Here is a 13,912-nt window from a genome sequence, read left to right on the forward strand (position 1 = left end):
TTTCCTGTCCGCCCTCATATACATTTTTCATTATTCTGTATTCCGTATATATATTGGCCATGTATTTTTATGTGACGAAATGCCTGATGGCATTCGGTTGCCACGGCAATGTCGACAGAACGTTAAGCGGGATTAGGACCGCCGCTTTGCGCTTTTGTTTTTCGAATGTCGTCAACATCATCAACAAGGTGACATAAGAGCAGTGAACAAATAAATAAAAAAAGAGAGCAACAAGATTGTGCGGCCCATTCCACAGACGTTTGCACATCTTAACGTGGCCATATTTTGCATATGGCTTTAATGGCGGCTTAGCGGCGTAAAAATAGCAGAAGTCGCTAAAGCGAAGGGTGGAGGTAGAGGAGGGGGGGACATTTGAACCAGGCCAAGACAAAGAAGATGCTCGCACAAAGTAGCTCTTGTCCCGACAGCTTTGTTGTCTGGATGCCACACGCTGCTCGAGGCTGCCAAAATGCGCTGGAAACTTCGAGGCAAAGCCGGTAGAAAGTTGCTGAGTAGGCAAGCAAAATGGGTTAAGAATCTTGGAGAGGGGAAGCAATTGCTACTGTCAGCTGAGCAAAGTTTTTAATTAAAATAACCGAGCAATAAAACAGCGCAACAGAAGAAGGGAGTGGTGTATATAGGGAGCCATGTTAAAAGGGAAATTAGCAGCGACAAATTCTCCTGGTCACATGCATAACGAATACGCCATGATAGCCCAGACCTCCGACGCAATTAAAATTTAACAACACCCCAACGCAATTCGTTTGCTATTTGTTATTTTGTTTGTCCGCAGGACACTCTCTGAATATTTATTGTAGCCGTAGCAAAGGTCAATGCTGTGGCCTTGAACCCTTTGTCCTCTGCTCTCAAAGGGAACCACTTCAAGGTCTGAACATTTGCCTGGGTTTCACGCTTCGCCAGACAATAGCTAAACAGCAAGGACTCATTAAAAAAACATAAATCAAACCGCACTGTTGGCCTGCAGTTAAAAGCTCTTCCCATTGCATAATGAACATTTTCAAAGTGAAAAAGAATTCAAAAGTAAATTGAAATTACCCGACTAAACTTGGATTTGAGCGGGGCAACATTAAAAGAAAAAATTCACAGCTTGTCAGGGTGAGAGTATGAAAAGGAAAGGCAAACTGTGATGATGCGTTGGCGTGCGGTTCGCAACTCTGCAGCAAGATTGATTGATGACATGACGTCAATTTGCCCGAGCCACTCAGTCTCCGGCGAAGTGGAGTCCCCCGACCCACCAGTTCCAACTCCAAGTATCCAAGTATGCAAAGGGACACAGCCCACCCAACCACTGGGGGCGTGACCAGGGACATGGGCCCGACAATGGCCATGACGATGAAAAGACAATGAAAAAGGCATTAAAACTGCGGTCAGGCCATGGAAAAAATATTATCACTCCGGGCTGAGGATGAGGAATGATGTGGCACTCGGGGGCGTTCTTGTGGTGCATGTTATGGTTTGTTTGTGGGCGTGGCAGTTGGAAATAATAATAAACACAACGGAAAAGCCCACAAACTAAACGAAATTTAGGTGTTGTTTTAATGTCGCATGACGAAAAAACGAAAGGACCATAAAGAATAAATTTAAAAATAGATATATCTAAAATACCTGGGAAAACATGTTGGATTTCATGTTCTGTTGGTATAGTGATAACTTTAGGAGAAGTATTTTTGTACAGAAATTAAAAATAAATAATTGGGCTTAATGCAATTCAATTATCTTATGCTTTGTATTTTCATTACGCTATTATTCCGTTTATTTATTAAAAATTCTTCCGTAAAACATCACTACTTTATTGTCGCATTTCCTTAGCAACTGAATTTATATTCATTATGTTTTTAATTATTATTATCAAGCTGCTAACTTAGTAAGGGAGTAAAATGATTTAACGTTAATCTTTTAATTTTCCATCGCTAATGAAATAACTTTAACGGACTTTGTCATTTTCCTGTCCATTGCCAGCAATCATTATAATAACGATAACTTTGGTGTTTATTATCTGCCTAGGCTAACGTTATGCATGATTAATAAAGTTGTTATTGTTGTTTGCCACTTTTCGTCCAGGGTCTGCCATGAAAATTATGCATAATTGGTGTCACTGTCACAGTGGCTCACATTTCGGCAGACACCGAGGACTTTGAATCCCGTAGAGCATCGCACCCAAGCGGAGGCTACCTCAATTTAAAACAAAAACATTTAAGGGGAGAACAGACACATTCCTGCGGGTGTTTAATGAACATTTTCCGACACTCACACACACACACACCTTGGAAATTATGCAAAAATAAATTAAAGTTTCATGTGGCCGGCCGAGAACTGCAGCGGCACAGCGTGTTGTCCCAGGACGAAAAGGGACACAAGAGCTCACATTAAATGAGAAATAAAAACGAGGGAATAAAAATTAAATTTTAAACACATACCGCAGGCGCAAACAAGTCGATGGCAATAGAAATGGGGCATCATCAGCGCAACAGCCTGTGTGTGTATTTGTTGTTGCGATGTCTCCTCGTCTACTACATCATGTTGGCATGCCGGGCACGTCCTCTAATGCTGCGACTGCAAAGATAAAAACCAAGATATAAAGCATAAAAATCGGCCCGGCAATTACTTCAAGTGATGGCTTTCTAATTTAGGGCTTAATTTGTGTGGATTTAAGGCGCTGTGCGGTGCGGCAGCAAATATTTTTTTAAGCCAAGCCATCAAATTGCGCCGAGATACAGGTAAGGAATTCGCAACACTTTATGGGCGCCCGCCCAGGCAGACTGGCAAGACAGAAAGACTGAAAGACCGGCCAAAAATACTGTGGACCCTCGGGCACGTTACGTATACGCCCCCAATGACATGTACATAAATTTAATGCTTGAAATGCTCCGCTCGACACGGCTCGACCCTGTGTCTGTGGATTCGTTTTCGTGGGTGTTATTTTCGTCCCTTTTTTTGCCCGGCACCCATACACACACACATACAATCACTCACTCACACTCACACAGACACACCGTCTAAGTCGTTGTCGTCGGCATAACATTTCCGCTTTGGTTGCATGAGTATCCGTTTCCGTTTTCGGAGTCCACGCACTTAGCTCGGTCCGCCATTCGTGTCCAAAAATAAAGTAAATTAGAGTGCGCGACTCCAGTTCGAGTTCGCTTTTTATCCCATTAATTGTGTTTGCCTGTTTTAGATTGAGGGTGCTGCTCTACGGGCTCCCAACGTCCATGTTTGATTGCCTTAAGAGGATAAGGTAGTGGGAAATGTGATTGGGCGATTGGCGAGATTGGAATTTGGTCATTTGACAATTCCACGTTTGAAATTGTTGAAATGCTCTCCGACATTCCCAAACAATAGAGATTTATTCATTTCTATTATGCTTTCTGAGTGGCACTTTAAAACAATTGGATAAAATTAAATCATAAATTTCGAGCGAACTGTAAATTAATTCATCTCCATTCAAAATTAAATCTTGGCGTAATTGGAATGAAAATAAATTGGATTTCATTAGGAGAATCATTCAAGTGAAATATTCAGACATTAGAGATTTATTCATTTCTTTTATGGTTTAGGCTTTCAATTTTAAATCTATTGATTATGAATAAATTAACATTCAATAGAAGACACTTCTCCTTCTGTAAAAAAACAAAATCATACTGAAATTGAAAGAAAGAATATTCTTGATGAAGTTTACAGACAATCCAACAGAAATTTAGACAAAGCTGCTGCTAACTAAATTGCTTTCAATAATAGATGCTAATCAAATTTATACTAATTCTTAGAATTTTAATTGAATTATTCACATTCCAAGATATTTATTTAAACATTTATTAGACTTTGGCAAATCGACAAATGACAATAAAAGTTTATCATATCGATAAGTTCATTAAATTAAAACATCAATTAAAACAAGAAATGGTAAAATATTTCGAATCGCTGAGTATTTATTTTGTGCATGCATGTTCACACATTAAAGCAGTTACCGAAAATTGGCTTAAGAAATTTGAAAATACCGATAATCAATATAAGTCAGTTAATTAATTTACTTTCCCAAATCAAATCAAGCATCAAGCTTGCTCGGTGAATATTAATGGCCACGCTGAGCTGTCTGAATATCCTTTTAATGTTCGCATCACAATACTGTCAGAGTCCGGATTTAAAACTATTCGTCCTTGGTGAGAAACGTTTTGAATTGGCAACTGAAAGTCAAATCAAAGCCACAGGCAGACTGGCATGACACCAAACACAAATGCACGTCAGCAATGTGTGTTGCTGTTGCTGCTGTGTGATTGTGTTGCTGCCACATGGATGTTGCTGTTGCAGCAGGCAATTGCACATGCCAAAGCGAATGTGGAACGGCAGAAGAAGCCCTGTAGGACGGCCAACCTGCAGGGTGGCTAAAATAGATAGCCCGCTGACCATCTGCTCCTCTGATCCTGGGGTTTTTCGGGGCAACTGTGGAGCCGCAGCAACAATGCAAATGGAAATGTGCAACGCAGTGCGGCACACAAAGCAGCGCTTTAAATCGACAGGACTGTCAAAGTGGCGACCGTCCTTTTTGCTGGCCTGCCTTTTCGACGATGCCATCGCCGATGGCCATGTGCCACTGCCAGCTGTATTTGCACTAAAAGCTTTTGTTAATGGTTGCGTCAATATTTTGCCATGCTTTAATAACACTGAAAAGGACGGCGAAACCGGAGAACGGAAATCAGGAAATCCGAAAATGGGAAGAAAAAAAAATACTAAATTCACTTTCTGCATTTGACGAATGGAATCGAATACAAATATGAATGTAACCCAAGCCAAAAAATGGGGAAACAGAAAAACCACATAAATTCATTTGCCATGCTAACCCTTTTTCCAGGGTCATACATACATTTTTGGCAGCATCTAACCGAGTTACCTCTCACACACCCACCCAGTAAACACACAATACAAACTTTTCACGTACAATCATCGCACATACGGCTGGAGTACATTCGCACATACATATTGTAGCAGCCGGATGGCCGGACTTTTTGGCATTTCGGGCACGTAAAACATCAACGCATAAATACGAGAAAAAAAAAACATGGGCTCTCCATGCAAGTTGAAGCTGTCGAACAGACGGAAAAGAAATGGCGTCCGCCGATCAAAAGACAACACAATGTGCCGCGAATGCGATGCCAAGTCGGGCTCACAAGTTGGATTCCTGGGCCGAACACGTAGCCGGGTGACTGATTGCCCTACAAGGATACAAGGACACAAGGATTCGGAGTGCATCCGATTGGAACTGGTTCGGAACTCCAGACAACAGCCGATTGAGGAATCATTGAACTGGAGAACAGATTGGAATTACAGTGTTTATAGTTTCAAGGAGTAGTTTTCCTAGGGCTGGTTATATTCAGATAATCTTTCGGACAAATAAAGATAACTTACATTTGTTATTCATCTACCATAAATATCATAAACTATAAAAAACAAATTGAAAAATTATAATAAGATAGTTTTGGAGAGCAATACCTACTTATTGCAATTTAACATTTTATTTGAAAAGTGTTATTTTGTATGTTTGTCTCTTAGCTTTAAAAAGAATTTCCAAGATCTTAATTTTCTTAGATATTCAGATAAGTAATAAGAAAAATAAAATGAATAATAATTTTATTACTATGCCAATTTCTTTTACTATGAAATCCCTTGGTAAATCCTCTTAGACATTTTCCTTTCCACCTGTTTTTCTTTTTGATTTTCTTTGCAGGCCTATGGCAGTTGTCAATATTTAGATAAGGCTTTTGCGCCTCCCTTTGTTGGTTATCCTCTTTAGCCGGCTTTCTCTTCCATTTTTGTTTTGTGTTTCTGCCACGCTCTGGGAAAATTCAATTTGTTATAATTTGAAAATTTCATTTTTCGTTATGTAAATGCCTCGATAAGCCACAGACGAATGCGTGGAAAATAAAAGAAATGCCCACACATGACCAGGCCCAAAAAACATGGATGAGGTGTGGCAGGAAGCAAGGAGTTGGCGCCGCAGAAAAGCAATTTGTGGCAGCTTAAATGTCAATACGATTCATCCACGATTTCTCGGTTATGGCAATCGGCATTAGTTGTTTGTGCCACCAAGTGTTATGGTCGCCTATATGCTGAGGGCTATAAATAGAGCGGCACGTCTCGGTTATTTTTAGCCTCTGGCTGGGCAAAAGGGCGTGTCCTAGCCTCAGGTTGAGCCATAAAAATAAAGTTCTGTTTGGGCAGCTAAAAACAAATTGCAAACAATAAAGCGAGCGCTGGAAGGTCCTTCGACACATGTCTCTTGGAGACTCCCCAATCAGGTGCCAAAAACTTCAGACTCCGCCCTGGCAAATTGTCAATGGAATCGCCCTTTGGGAAAGATGTTGTTCATTCTCCCCTATCGATTGTTTTTACCTTCAGGAAAGTTCGTCGTATTTTCTTTTGTTAATTGCCTGCCCGTTGTTGTTTTGGTCATTGATTCGAGCATCCAATAAGCATCGAGTCCTTGTTCTAGTCGCCCCTGCTAATTTAATGAAATTCGATTTCATTGTCTGCCACACTTCATCTCAAATGACCGTCATACGTTTTCCCAACGAAGCCCAGGAAATATTATTAGTATAAATCCTTGTTATTGGTTTTAGTACTGTGCATCATGGCGTATGATTAATGTGTACAAATCGCATTAAAGCCTTTCTGGACAGGAAGCAAACCTGCGAATAAAACCTAATCCAGTGATGGCTTTTTATAGACTCTGGACTTCTATCTGCCGCATAAAAATATACGATTATTATTACGATTGTGATGTGCACAACAATAACTGGAAGCTCCACGAAATTTTAGCTCAATAACTCAATCAGATTTCGACACAGTATATACACACATACACGGGAGGAAAGGAACATTTTGATGCATTGCCTGGGCAAAATAAAATACGACATCGGAAAGATAATATATAATATAAAATGACTGAAAAGGAACTCGCAAGTGAATGAAGAAGTGGATTTTAATGCCCTTAACAAAGTACCACAAACAGAAACATTTTAAATTGGGAAAAAGTTTGATAACTGATTAGCTATTTTGAAAGATTCTAATCATTAATGCATGAAATAGAAATAATATAAGCATGTGAACAACTTTCCCTGCAAGTTTCACTCTTTAGTTTTGCAAATTTCCAAGATTTTAAACTTAAAAACTTTTACTTTCAACTCGTTCGCTTTCTCGGAAACTTTAAGACCATTTTTGGTGTAAACACGATTCTCCCTAGTGCATAACAAACGTCGTAAAAATGTTATACTACCCACGGTTAGTGTAATAAAAATGTGTTGCCCCAGCTCACCTCCTTGCCCATACCACGTATATATTACAAAATCGATGAATCAAAGTAAATTACCAGAAATAAATGAGATAAAATATGTGTAAGCGAGGTGAGCTACCTGCAAAAGAGGGGCGAAACCTTGGCGAGCTGGTCAGCATTTCCGTCGGTATATTAGCAAAGCGGGCAGCTTGGGGGTTTTTTGATTTAGCTAAGCTAAACTCGGGACAGGATAAGCCCGAGGACGACTAGTTGACCTGGAAGCAACAACAGCGGTAATCGGAGGGGCTTGGCCCGGTGTTGAGCTCTCCAGCGTTTGGTGAATGCCACTAAAAATGGTGTGGTATCACACGTTACTCAAACGCACACGCCGCAGGAAATTGAAAAACTTGTATATGCCCGACTTCCGTTTCAGCTGCTTTCCAGCTCGACTTGAGTGCGCTCACTAATTTAATAAGGCAACGCGACGATGTGGCTACTTTTCAACGCCAGAAATACAGAAAAAAAATACACTACAAATAATCTTAAATAGTTAGGAAATAAAAGTTTTTTTAATGATTAGCCACATATAACTTAATTTCTTAAATCCTTTACTTTGCTTACGTTGTTTATTATTTTTAAAATATCAGAAAAATTGTATAAAAGAACAAAATTATGATCTCAAAATTTCCTAATTTTTTTTTCAGTGCACTTAGGACCACACACGGACGCACAGCCGCGGTCACATATGCAGGTTACACCCCAGTCCCCAAATTGCCACTCTATTCTTCGTTACGTTCTTTTGTTGCTCTCTAAACTTGTTCCTCAGAGTAATCATATAAATATTCTTTTGTAAGTGTGTTAGTTTGGTTGTATGTGTATGTGTGTTGGGTGTGAGTGAGTGCGTGCCAAAAAACTTTTGCGTGTCGGGTGTTTATTAAAAACTTGGCCTACTTTTCCCCGCGCACTTTTACTGCGTATTTTATGTACAATACATAAATATTACTTTTGTCTGGCCAGCTAAGGGAAATTCACGGTCATTTGCAATGGGTTTGAACTGAATTTATCAGAATTTAATAAATCTGTTATTCCCTTTTTAACCTTTTCACAAAATTCTCGGAAAACGGTGTTTTGGTACACCTTTAAAAGCGATTTACTTATTGCCGCCAAGACTTTAATGAGCTTAGAAAACGCCCAGGTGCGATGGACGTCAGCCAGGCCAGATGTGTTTATTGTTTTGTTCTTGCCCAAGATCCCTGGACAGGACTTTAAGCGGGAATATACACTGAGAAATATTATATTTGAAATTAACAGTGACACTTATAAAATAGTAAATTAAAGATGGAAACTGATGAACCATCGTTGAATGTTATAATTATATTTCTTAAAATACAATTACAAACTTAAACTAGAGTACGTCTCACTCTTTGATTAAAACCAGAGTCCCTAGACTTCCGTAAAAATATTAAATATTTTTAAATAATGATTAAGACAATAATTTCAAATTATTTCTTACAAAATTAAACTTTTAACATACATACTTGGAAACATTTGTATTAAAATTGTAAATGCTTTAAAAATGTGTGATCCAAATAAATCATATTAACTTTACAAGTCTGCAAATGTATTTTCTTTTCACCTATTTAGGTTACCTATAAATGCAAACTTTTCTACAAAAATTTTCTTTCAGTGTGGCCACTATAGTGACTTTGGAGAGCTGGGGAATAGCGTCCCTGGGGCAGAGTCCACTTATGCACACATCATTATTATTATGTGCCCCAGTTTGAGCTGCCCAGTGGAGCGGTGGTTCCTTGCTGTTTAATTTATCGCCCAACCAGCTAAATATGTTTGCCTTGCTCGCTCCTTTTGGCTCGCTCGACTTCGCCCGCTCTATTATGGGCATAATAAACTCATTAAAATGCAGCACGCTGGACAACTGGCGGGCTGTCAACGGTAGATGGTCGATGGCGGGTCCATATGGCCTGGTGGTTCGCCTTGACAGTTCTTGTGGTTGGTTTGCATACGCACCGTTGGCCCACGGCAGTTTCTGGTCAGAAGGGCGTCTCCCCTTTCAGCTGTTCGGTGTTTACATTTGATGGGCGTAAGCCTCGTTCCCTGGCGGCGAAGTGGGTCAATGTGCTTTGAACTGATTAGTGTCAGTCTAGTGCCAGTGGCTCGTTTCCTGGCCGCAACCTGATCAGGGGCTTTAAGCCACCACCACCACCACCGCCAATCGGCGGTTTTCTGAAGTTTTGGCCAGCCTCATCACGTTCCTTAAAGCCATATGTCCGGCGGTCCGAAATCCGCAGACATTGTGCATAAATTGGGCAACAAAATCGATAAGGACATTGCGGTCCGGGTGGGTGGGATTGTGGGGTGGTGGGTCGTAAATTATGCCACGCCCCTGCCATAACGAGGCCAATAATTCAGGGAATAATTCCCGCCACATTTTCCCTCCTGATTTCTCATTTTGCTTGCCGGTTTGTTGCTTTCTCTGCATGATTATTTCCTTGTTGATGTTTTGGGCCCTAAGGCCAGAGGTTTTTATGTGTTATTTTTCTCTTTTTTTTATATGCAGAAGGAGATAGCATTTTTACATTTGGTGGTAAGCAAACAGATTTCATCATATTTGGAAAAACAAACCCTTCTAGATGAAAATCTAAAAAAATTATAATCTAACTTTGTTTGTTTAAAAGAAGATTTTACTTTATTTCAATTTACTTTTTAAATGCTCAAATCTATATATGTTACTGCAAAATTTTTTAAATTTATATATTTATATTTATTATTTCACCTATTAACACAATTTCTAAAAAAAAAGAATGTTAATTGAATTTAATCGTTGGAGTTTTAAAAAAGATTTTAACATATTCTTTTATCCTACAAACTATAATTTCTTAAGTTGAATATTTTTCCCTGTGTATACTAAAATAAAGCAGTTTATGTTTATGAGCATTTCTGGAAACGGCTGGATCGACCCGCCAGCAACATAAAAACTTGCAAATTCAATGTTTGTAGCCCATGATTTTTTCGAACAAATTTTGTTTGGCAACTTCATTTCGGCGTTTATTGACAGCGACAACTGACAAACAATGAATGACAAACGGTCGCCCAACAAAGGCAGGCAGCCAGCCAAACAACAGCAACACGCTGTAACTTTTTATCAAGTTATTAACTTATCTAATTCGATTATGGCCGTGAGCGGGTGTCTCTGTGTGTGTGAGCCTGTTTGTGTGTGTATGTGCCTGTTTGTCTATGTGAGTGTGTGTGTGCGGCAGGTCCTGGATGTCCTGGAGGCAGCCTGTTCGTGTCAGGAGCACCGGCAATGGCAACAGCAATGGCAACGTTTACGTAGCAAGCAATTCAATTAGAAATGCGGTAGCAGCAGCAGAAACAAAAACAGCGCACCAGCAACACTAACAACACTCAAAATGGCTGCCTAGACAAACAGAGAAAATGAAAAGGACAAAGGCATGCGAGGGGGGTGGAGAGGGGGGAGGGGAGAGGGGGCTGTGACGCGGAGAAAGGACGACTGACAGACAGGCTCTATCAAAAAATGGTAAGCAACAGACTGGCAGGCAGACAGCCAAGGACAGAGCTCTCGCGACTCGTTTATGCGGAAACTGCTTTACGATAATGGCTTAAACGGTCTGAAAATGATTTTCCTAACACAGCAAATCTGCCACTTTTGGCTAAAAGGTGCTTGCATTTAAATAACTCTAATTATTAGCCATCTAAGAATCAATTTTAGATCCGATAAGATACATTTTAGGAGATGAAAAAATGAAATAACAGTATATTAACTACAATTTGTATCTTATTTTAAGCATAAAGAAAATTGTTGGCATTTGCCATTTCTTTAAACATATTTACTCATTTAAAAGCTAACAAAATTGTTTTATTATTTTACAAGCTAAATAATAAATCACACGTCATTTGCCATTTTTTGTAAGCTCATTTCTTAACCACTTCGATCAATAGTAGCCCAAATGAGCCGCACAAACATCTCGAAAAACACATGCTCCATAATGGATACCCATTTGCCTACTTGGAAAATGCCAGCCAAATGAGCAATCTCCCGCATTCCACATTGAGATTTGCAAATTACCAAAACACAATTCTCATGCACAAACAACACATTCAAGAGAAAATAAATAATATTATGTTTGTTTATCTCTTTCTCGCAACTCTGCCAGTTCTTGTCTATGTCAATTAAATTTTTATGTTTTTGTTGTCAAAGCCCATTAAACTGTCTTCGTGTTGGGCTATGGTCCTTTTGGCCCCCTTTGGCACCTCCTTTTGCCCCTAGGCCGAATTGACAGGCCTTTCACAGAACACAAAAAAATCAAACAAGGGAAAATTGAGGTAGAAAAAGTTGGCCATTTGTCTGCCCCACGCTTTTGTCTGTTATAAAGTTTTAACCTTTATGGAGTGGCGCATTTCGGTTTTGCTTTTCCAAGCGTGACCAACATTGGGCATATAGTACATAAATATGCAGACAAGAGTATGCATATGCCTAACCTTAGGAAGAAAATTAAATTTCAGCTATAAACAAGAAGAAAGACAGATTAAGTCTGGTGCTGGAAAGCTATGAGACAGAAAATTATCGCATTATGTCCAGAAAAATATGTGTTTACTAACAGACTTTGGCTAGACGAGTAGAAATTTATAGCTGTCAAGAATTTTTATACACTTGCAGAAGTTAGTAAATTAAAATCAAAAGTTTGCATTGCAGTGAAGTGCACTTTCCGACCCAATAAAGTATATATATTCGATCTAGCTATGTCCATCTGTCTGTCAATTCATCACTATCTAATTTAAATTTTAAATTTAATTTACATTTTTGTTCCTTATTTTTAGTGACAAGTGTGATGTTTTGGCATGCAATTATTCACTTTATACCAAAAATAAACGATAAATGGCGAGGACAGTAGGTGATAATTGATACGGAATTTTTATTCAATTTATATTTTGACTTGCAATTAATTTAACATGGAAAAGCGATTACTTTTTGCAATAATGACCATGTTAATGGGAAAGCCTTTTGACTTTGCTCCAATTCGCTGAATTAACAATAGCCTTTTCGCTAGCTTGTTTTAATGACATTCCTTTGTCCCGGTTTTGGCAATCGATTTGCCAAGGGCCGACGGCAAAGAGCAACAAAAATGGTCAAAATATGATACAAACAAGTTGACTGACAATGGCTCCCGTTCCTGTTCCCGTTCCTGACCCATCGAGAGTTTTCCAATCAAACTTGTACTTGGGGCCAACGTTATTGAAAGCAGCTTAATGCGCAAGTAAGCTGTCCATTATTCCGCAACATGTCCGTGCCACTTGCCCCACAGTTTGAAGGGGGGGGTGGGGGAGGGGGTCCAACAAAAGCATTCAAATTTGGCCGGTAGATGTGTAGCTAAGGTCGAGATTGGGCACTTTTTGTTTGGGGGGCAGAGGATCCTTTGCTCATGCATTATGCGCATTGTTTGTCAACTGACAAAAGCAACTTTTGCGTTGTTCAAAATTTGGTTATCAGCTTGGCAAAAAAAGGAAACAGGAGTCTTTTCCACATTTTCCAAGAGGAGGGGGCGCATAAATCACGCAAACAGGACGAAAGGTGCCAGTCCTGTCGTACGTGTAACTGCATAAATATGATTGATTTCGGCCCAACGGCAGGACATTGTAGGATTCCCAGGCAAAAAAACAACTTCAATTACCATTGCCAGGGGGCAAGGGGCAAGGGGTGGGGGAAGTCGGGTGGGTGGAATGTCTATATCATCGGGCTTTGACAACAACTTTTGGAACACCATAAATGCCTAAAACGTCGCATTGTTGCGCTTGGATTGTGGCAAAGAAAAGCGAGACAATAGGCTCAGGGCGCTGAATGGTAAGCGTCTGGGGGGAAAACTCCTCTCTGTCATTGTTATAGCAACAATTTTCCTTTGTAAATTCGCCATGAAAGCGAATAAAACAGGCGGAAGCTTTACTCCTCGCCCCCATGTTCTAAATTCTCCCACCATCCACTTAAGCTTTAAACTTAATGTTTGCTAATATAATTAAGCGATTTGGAGAACCTTCACTTCACTCAAGGATTTTTAAATTAATTTCTGTTATCTTGTTGGTCTTAATTCCCCCTGCCAATTTATTTGTTCGCCGGTCGTTTTTTCGACTGCTCACACATTATCCATCCGCCCCGTTGGCATGTCTTTAAGAGCAGCTTGAAATGAATGAAAGCATTTGTTCGTTTTTGTATGCCAAAGCACAAGGCACATGCACTGACAAAAATATCTCTAGAATTATATTTTATATCTAGTTCATTAAATTTGTGTAGCTAAGGGATTTATTTAACATTCCAGTTGAGCAACCTAAAAATATCACTCCAATGTTATACCATTTATTTCATAAATTTTTGCTTTTTGAAATATCCAGAACATCAACTTAAATTACTTAATCAATATAAGAAAATAAAACATCTTAATATTTAAACACATTTATTAGATTACACCCTTGGCCGAAAGCGAATTCTTCAACTTTTTTTTCCAGTGCATTCACACACACGTACACTATCGCTATAACATGGGCAACAACAATGAGCAGCTCATGCTAAATGCAAGAAAATGCTGAATAAATCAGGGG

At 39.5% G+C, this 13,912-nt stretch overlaps 1 protein-coding gene across 1 annotated transcript in view; it reads right to left on the bottom strand.

Moving 5' to 3' along the window:
- LOC108043413 (BAI1-associated protein 3) overlaps positions 1 to 13,912 on the bottom strand; it is a 62,458-nt gene that overhangs the window by 40,383 nt on the left and 8,163 nt on the right. Inside the window, exon 3 of the mRNA XM_044457578.1 lies at positions 2,439 to 2,574. The gene's annotated coding sequence lies outside the window, so the exon portion shown is untranslated. The remainder of the gene's footprint in view (positions 1 to 2,438; positions 2,575 to 13,912) is intronic.

Source organism: Drosophila rhopaloa, unplaced genomic scaffold (genome assembly GCF_018152115.1).
Source record: "Drosophila rhopaloa isolate 14029-0021.01 unplaced genomic scaffold, ASM1815211v1 contig_163, whole genome shotgun sequence".
In the NCBI taxonomy this organism is placed as follows: Eukaryota; Metazoa; Arthropoda; class Insecta; order Diptera; family Drosophilidae; genus Drosophila; species Drosophila rhopaloa.